This window comes from Nicotiana tabacum, chromosome 6, assembly GCF_000715075.1.
Source record: "Nicotiana tabacum cultivar K326 chromosome 6, ASM71507v2, whole genome shotgun sequence".
Classification (NCBI taxonomy): domain Eukaryota; kingdom Viridiplantae; phylum Streptophyta; class Magnoliopsida; order Solanales; family Solanaceae; genus Nicotiana; species Nicotiana tabacum.
In genome coordinates this window covers 197,905,638-197,913,722 of record NC_134085.1, presented here as the reverse complement: position 1 = coordinate 197,913,722, position 8,085 = coordinate 197,905,638, and positions in this window count along the sequence as shown.

The following is an 8,085-nucleotide window of genomic DNA, read 5'->3' as shown; positions in this document are numbered from 1 at the left end:
GAGTCCACTTGAGGCTCTTAGGGAACTCTGACACATTCAAATGAGAGAAAGGCTTTGGATCTTGATCTTTTGAGTTGGTTTACTTCATGCTTCAGACAGGAAGTCTGAATCAGGCTCTCCTTGGTTGTAATTTACAATTTCTGATGTATTTCCTTTACTTTACTTTTGGACTATTGTTGATACCCAATTTTTCCCTATATATTTCCAAAATGACATATATGTGCATATATAAGCACCCCAAAGGGTTTTGGCATTTTTAATGATTTTTAAATCAATTTACGGCCTATTTTTACATCATAAAATCCCAATAATTATTCCCAAAACTTGCCATTATGAAAAATAATTTACTTTATTCTCATAATTACCTCAAATATAGTTGGCATGATTTTTTGCATATTTTTACAAATTCGTTTGGTATTTTAAAACTAAATTGCATGTAATTGCCATGCTAGCCTCTTTAAGATTTAATAGCATTTTTCTTAAATATAAATTGATACCAATATTTTAAATTAATATTTACATATTATTTATTAACTCAGTACCTTTAATTTGCTTTTAAAACATTTTTACTATTTTTATAAAATAATAGGGGAAAAACTGGCTATTTTAATTTTAGCCTCAATTCGTTTCAATTTTAACCATAATTCCATCTCAATCTCAGCCAATTTCAAGCCCAAATTGGACCAGCCCAATTCAAATTTAACCCTACCCCTGACCCATTAACTAAACCCGTCTGTTTGTATTTTCAGATCCTGGCCATTGATCATTTTGATCAACGACCCTCATCCCTCCTTTCCTTTTTAATTTCGAACGACCTAACCCTATCTCTCATTTTTCTTCGACCGCCGCCCTCAAACCCTCCCTTTCTCTCCAACGCTCTCTAACACTCAAAAAAACCTAGCCGTCTTCCTCGTCTTCTCCAACCAAATCTCACCGGAGTCCATGGCTTCTCAGGCCATGGACGACCTATGCTCACCTCCCTTCACCCCCAAATCATGGTTGTTCGAGATTTCGAGGTTCGACCTCAACGATGCCCATTCAGATCCTCCACAGATCTGAGGTCCTATGGCCTCTCCGGCTCCGTTCCGACGTGTTCGAGCCTTAAAAAAGCATAGCTATGGCTCAGACCTGTTCGAGACCAGACCCTTTCAAGCCTTCTCGTTTCTAGGGTTTCTGAGAAACCTTAAAGTTGTTCGAGGTTCCTTTTTCTTTTATTTTTCTTAGATCTGTGGTAAATCTGTGTTATACTCGAAGTTTTAAAACTTTTCCCCAATTTTTCTTTTTTAAAACTAGTCTGTTTCGATTTAGGGTTTTCAAAAATCTTAAAACGACTTCTGTCTCTTCTCCTTCTTTTCTTTGTGTGAATCTGTATATGCCATATTTCTTACGAGTTTTTCGCTTATGTCTTATGTTCTTTCCTTGCATGTCTTCTCCTATGTTCTTGTGTTTTGCCGTTATTACGCATGTTCTTCTGTTTTTGTGTTTTGTTCTTTCTCATACTGGGTTCTATAAGCATGCTTTATGTGTCTCTCTCGCATATCCCTCTACTGTATTTTTTACTGAGCTTTTGCTCCTTGCCTGCCTTCACTGGATTTTTTGTTTAAAGCCCTAAGCATGATTCTTCTACTATTTTCCTAAACCTGTATTACTTGTCTCTCCTGAACTTGTTTAAGCAACAAAGCTTTGCCTAAATGTATTCCCTGTATTTCGAATTTGCTTTCCTCTTTGCTTATTCTCTCATGAGTTTCTGAGAGAGGCTATTGAGCCTATTCTACTTGTTGTTCTTTGCCTATGTATCTGATTTGAGTCAGAAAACCCTAGTGTTGGAGGTTTTTTGACAAGCTTGGCTGTGTGCTTGGGCTAGGGTTCCATTCAGAACCCTGACCCTCTTTCAAAGACTCACTTTGAGTCTATGAACCTAACTTTCCTTGCTACTCTGATTTCTTTGCTAGTGTTGCAACAACTCTCTCTTGTCTCTGTATGGTTTTTATATGACTTTCTCTTCTTTCAAAAGGCCTTTGGCCAGCCTGTGATTGATTCCGAGTCCCTTTTCAAAAGGGTATGATTGATTGTTAATGATTTTCTTCAAATTAAGTTTCTCTTCACCTTTTCTTGGTTGGATCCATTCATGCCAAGGCTCAAACCTTGATTTTTACTGGCTGTGATTGATTGCCTTCCCTTATTTAGCCCAAACCGTGTAATGTTGAACTATTTCCTTAAATGAATTTCCATGTATTTACCCCTGTTATACTGCCTTAGAAAAGATTTAAAATCAAAATCCTTTCCTTATTTGTCATGCCCGTTTAAAATCAATCCCTTAGCTGAAGGGAAATCTGTGTGATTGACTTTCAAAATTATTTTTTTACCTTCTTCTCACTTGTCTTATGCACTATAGAAGGGGCTACCCCTTTTGCACTTAATACGGACATACAGAGAAAGACTTCGAACTTTTCAATACTTTCCCTACTACTACTTTCTCAACCTCTAGTATTGAGCATTCTGCTCCTCTGCTCTTTCTAGTTTTTGAAACATTCTTGAGTTCTCTTTGAACTCTCAAGTATTTGCTGAAGACTCGATTTTGCTCCTGCTGACTTCTGGCTGTGTACTTGCTTTTATTATTCTGCTATTCTAGTACTTGCAACTGGTATGTCATTCTTAGTTAAATAATGCCCCTTAACTATGTGTTTATTTCCTAGCCTGTCATGCTCTCTCTTTCACCATGTGTTTACATCTTAGTCTGTTATGCTTTCTTTCCTTATGTTTCTGCAACTCTGTATGTGCTCTTCTCTTATGAATACCTTCCCTTTACCCCTTTGTATGAGAGTACAGTTCTAGCCATGACAACACTCTGTTATTGCTGCCCATGACTTTGAACTCGGTTCTTTTGAACCCTTTGCTCGAATCAATTCCCGCTTCCCTTTTCCCCTTTATATACTGAGCCTGATTTGCGTATGGTGGTGTCCTAATCACCATCTAGACTCAGATCTGACCTCTAAGGTCTGCTCTTAACTTGTTTGGACCAAACAAATGGTCAGGGGTGTGCCAGTCAACACCTATGGCTGGGTGTGACCACCATTTGCTAGGGCTCCCCAATCCCTCTTTCACTTTGCACTCATTCCTAGTTCTAAGTTCTACCCCTCTCTGGTAAGCCATGCTTTGGGACCCTAGAGCTCCCTCTGAACTTGGATGCCTGAGGGCTGGCTTTTCTGCACTGCACTTTACTATAACTCTGGAATGGTGTTTGGGGTGTAAGCACTGCCTGGAGCTCTTGAAGCTCCTTGGAACTTTTACACATCCCAAATAATAGAAGGCTTTGGAAATCCGGAATTGGTTAATCACATGTTATTGGACATTAAGATTGAATTAGGCTGCTCGGATCTAGCTGTTAGTTTTTAATGTATTTATTTTCTTTCTTTTGGTCTGTAATAAGGAATTTGGGGAATATAGTAAAGGGTGTGGGAGGGGTTTTACATTCTTGCATCAGTAAGGGTAGAAACCATGCTTTAGGATTTTAATTTTTTTTAGAAATCCTACCTATAGGATTGTTCAATGTTTCTAGTTCCACATTATTTAGAGACCATGCCTGTAGGGTTAACGCTTCATTTTGCTACAAATCACATAGAAATCTCGCCTATAGGACTTAACGTTCATGTAATCAATGCATATAGAGATCATGCCTATAAGGAATGCATATGCATTAGGCAAACTGTAGGGTTAATTAACACAATCATCTTTTACAAGTTCAATAACAAGTTTTAAAAAAAATCAAGATAGATATCATGCCTATAGGATTAGCATCGAACTCGTCTGATTCGCTTAAAGTAATAATGATCTATTAACTGGTCCTTAACGTCTTAATACAACAACGATTTCAAAAGTCTTAATTCTTTGACAAAAACTCTCTTGACTCATTATACTTTTAAATCCATCAAATCGGCATCTTTTTCTGAAACAGTTTCTTTCTAAACATTCTGCCTAAATGTTTTACTTAGACCCTGAAATTGTTTTTTAGAACAGTTGCGACTTACCCTTTCCTTAGATATTTCTATCTCTGAAACTCTTTCACCACCATTTCTGTGTTTTATTTTTACTGCAGTCTATACTTTCTTTTCAAAACTCCTCTGCATTAGACTACCTTTTCCTGAAACCAGTACCCTTTAAATCACTCGCTTGAAATACCTTAATTTCTGACAATTGGATCCAAGTTTCCTAATGCAGACTTTCTATCTAAACATATGGGTTGAACCAGTTCGTTCGCTGTTTAAGTTTAATTTAAAGACCAAATCAGTATGTGCCAAGATGTGCTAAACTAAGTGTTTGTTTGATTAAGGGGTTTACTTGAGCCTTACCTATTTGTTTGTTCATCCTTATATTTGTTACTTGTTTTGTATGTCGCAATTAGAATTTTAACCTTTGAACTCCATATATGCCTATATCCCTTTCCTTCCCCTTTAGGATTAGAAGTCTTGATACCCCGGGACTGATAGGTTGGGACGGGTACTAGCATGCAATAAGTAAACGAGACTGATCGCGTTTAAATACCTTAACATGATGGGAAGGGTAGATATGGATATGATGACCGATGCGTTAATATCACATGCGACCCCTCTTCTGAGGAGTGATCGCTGGGTATTGCATTGAAGTGATCCATATTAATTATAAACTTAGGACACCCCTCCCTTTATTTGCTTTCATCGCTTCTTGAAAAACTGTTCAAATCTCTTTTTCATGAATTTCTGCCCTCTCTACTTACCTTTGAAAATTTTCAACTTGGTCGCAATGTTATGTGCGAATCCTTATTTGAGCCTTGATTGTTTACTTGTAAAGTCACAATTGCAACATGGCCGGGAACCACACTAGTGGATCTTGAGGGGTGCCTAACACCTTCCCCTCGGGATAATTTCTAGCCCTTACCCTAATCTCTGGTCTCTTCATCTCAAACCCTTCTTAAAGTGTCCTAATGCACTATAATCATTAGGTGGCGACTCTTCAACTTCTAAACCCAATTCTCGAAAGGGAATAGAGTTGTCCTCCCAATGTCGTATACCCGATTTCTGACCCCACGGTTAGAGAAAAAGGGGGCGTCGACAGCATGGCGACTCTACTGGGGAGTTTCTTTTTACCATTGCATGTTGCTTGTGACTTTATTATCTCATTAATTGCTTTATTTACTTTCTTTTATTCTTTCACTATGAAACTGACTTGGATCTTCATGTCTTTTCTTTCTTTTAGTTGCTTTCCTTTACTACTTTATTTCAATGTTGTTTTAATATTTATTTCAATGTTGTTTTAATTACTGCAATTATTGTAATCATTTATCTTATGAACGTGAAAATACATGTCAATTTGTTTCATTCTTGTAAACTGCATCTTCAACATCATATTCCACTCGTGCCAAACAAACACCATAGCAACGCTTATAATGAGTGGTTGCGCTCTTCCAATATTATCACCCTTTAAATTCGGCAAAGGCGTATTTGCGGTAAAACCAGTCGATCAGCGGTGCAGTCAACGGTTCCGTGCCTTTCCCTCTTGAGTTGTCCGCTTAAGGGTACCTGTCTAATACCCTAATAGAAACCTTACTCTGTCTAACTGTGCATGCATCATGGTCAAACCTAGCCGAGTCAGTTATGTTGTCCACATAATGACTCATTAAGATAGCCTTGTCCAAAGTCCATCGGGTTTCCCTGAAACCCAAACGGACACCTACATGTTCTATGCATTTATTTGGAGAACTAAATGCTTTTTGTGCTAATTATTGGTTTAAATAGTCGAGTCTGGCGGGGTAAGGGTCTAACACTCTGTTTTGCAGAAAATGAGGCACGAAGTCCCCAGATTTGGCATGGTAACCAACATTCATCCAAGGCTGCTGAATTGGTGAGAAGATCTTCACTCCAGTGATCAGACACTCGTCCGCAAATACTTAGGGAATCTACCTTCTCTTCTAGAAATCCAGCCTGACAACAAAATCATAGAGGCTGCAACTCTGTTCTAGGATAGTGACAGGTCCGTATTCCGCTTCGGGAACCTTGAAATGACTCCTTTGCTCGAAGAAATAAGAGGCTTAGCTGGTATTCCTTGGGAGACTCCGGGTTTGCTTATGCCAGAGAATCGCAAGGGCAGGGGTTTCCTTAAGATGATGGGACTGAAGAAGAACCCAGACTTGACCTGTTCGAAAGACTCCTACATCCCATTCGGCTATCTATATGAGAGGTACGGCCATAGCAAGTCATACCGCACCTACTCAGATGAATTTTCCCTCACCTCACTGGGGCATATTCACAGAAGGGTCTTCGTATTCATGTTTTGTTTCCTGGGGATGATAGTGTTCCCTATGAAGAAGGCTAGGATCCACACTAGATTGGCCATGGTAACCAAGACTCTGATGGAAGGAATCGGCGGACAGCCTTTCAGCATAGTGCCCATGATTGTTGCTGAGATACACCGGGCTCTGGACAACTGTCAGCGAAAGGCCAGTCATTTTGAGGGATGCAATTTATTACTTCAGCTCTGGCTCATGGAGCACCTTCAGAAAGGAGAATACCGACAAGAGATCTTACGCAGAGACTGGGATGATCACATTGCCTTCCACCAACCAAGGCATATGAATTATATGCCTAACATGTTCGCTCAGCCAGAGGACATTGGAAGATGGGTGGAGCTATTTGAGAATCCAAAAGAAGACTAGGTACAGTGGATGGTCGAATGGTTCCCTACAGAAGAATTCATTGTTCGATCCCGAGATGCACCATTTCTCATACTCATTGGTCTAAGAGGAACTTATCCCTACGTTCCCCTCCGAGCCATGAGGCAGGCTGGGATAAAGTAAATCATACCAAGGGTCGACAAAATGAGTCACTTTAGGGCCGATTTCTAGGACGATGATAGCCCTCACAAATGCCAAGCTCAACACATGTGGCATTGCAAGCTCGTTTTGGGGAAAGAATCTATTGAGCCAGAGTGGTATCACGCTGGTTGCGTGCCTCACTATTCGGGTTGGTTGGAAGATAATCAGAATGGTATGGGTTAGCCCGGGTTCATTCACGAACACAGAATCATCGATGAGAAAGCTGAAGCACGGGTTAAGTACAATCAACTACGCAAGAGGATTCAAGAGTGTGAAAGTGAGCATCCAAGAAGCCCATCAGAAGTTGATCGAGGAATGTAAGGATATGGCTGTCAGCGCCAACAAGCGACTAGGGTATTTGGAGCGGGGTCTAGTGGAGCTAGAAGGAAAGTTCCTCAAGAGGATTGAAGATTGTCGAAACGCTGAAGGGAATGCAGGAGGACATTTGGCCCAAGCTTATCTATTGCTAGGACTGCGCGAGCTGGTGAAGCTGTTCGAGGGGGATAAAGATACCGAATCTGGGGAAGGTCCGTCTGGGACCAAGTAGTTAGGAGTCTTTTATTTTGCTTCTAATGATGTAATAAGGCCAATGGCCACTAGTGACATTTTATTTTCCGTTATTTTAGCGTCGCTTTGGATTCGTCTTATTTCTTTTCAATAAAATGAGGCATTTAGCATTATAAGTTCTCCAAGTTAATTTGTCGCTAGGCCTACCTCAGGCACAACGAGGCACCCAAATGAGGACGCGATTTATATTCTTGCACAATGTGTTTAAATATTGCAACATTTTCTTCTCATAACCTGCACTAACTTGTTACCTTTTTGTTTTTCTTTATTTTTATTCCCCTCCCCAAAGGTTAGTTCGTGCATTCTGGCACCATCATCATACAGTATGAGATCCAAAGGCCCTCCACCTCCTCATCCTCCAAGTCCTACCAGAAATAGGAACAAAAGCAAAATGGGAGATGCAAATGCTAGAAAGGAAATTGAGGAGACATCTCAGAATACTCCAATTACCAAGGGAACTGTTGCTCATCTTGAGCAGACATTGCTGAAATTTTGGGAGGAATTGGACCAAGTCCGGAACTTGGCAAGCCTATCAATCATTCTTGCCGCTTCTGATGTTAACGCCCAGAACCCCGCACTTCTACAGAACACTCCACAACCACCAGTACAACCCACTCACACCCAAGCCTACAACACATGCAATAACACTCCACTGCTCATTCCTGAACCGC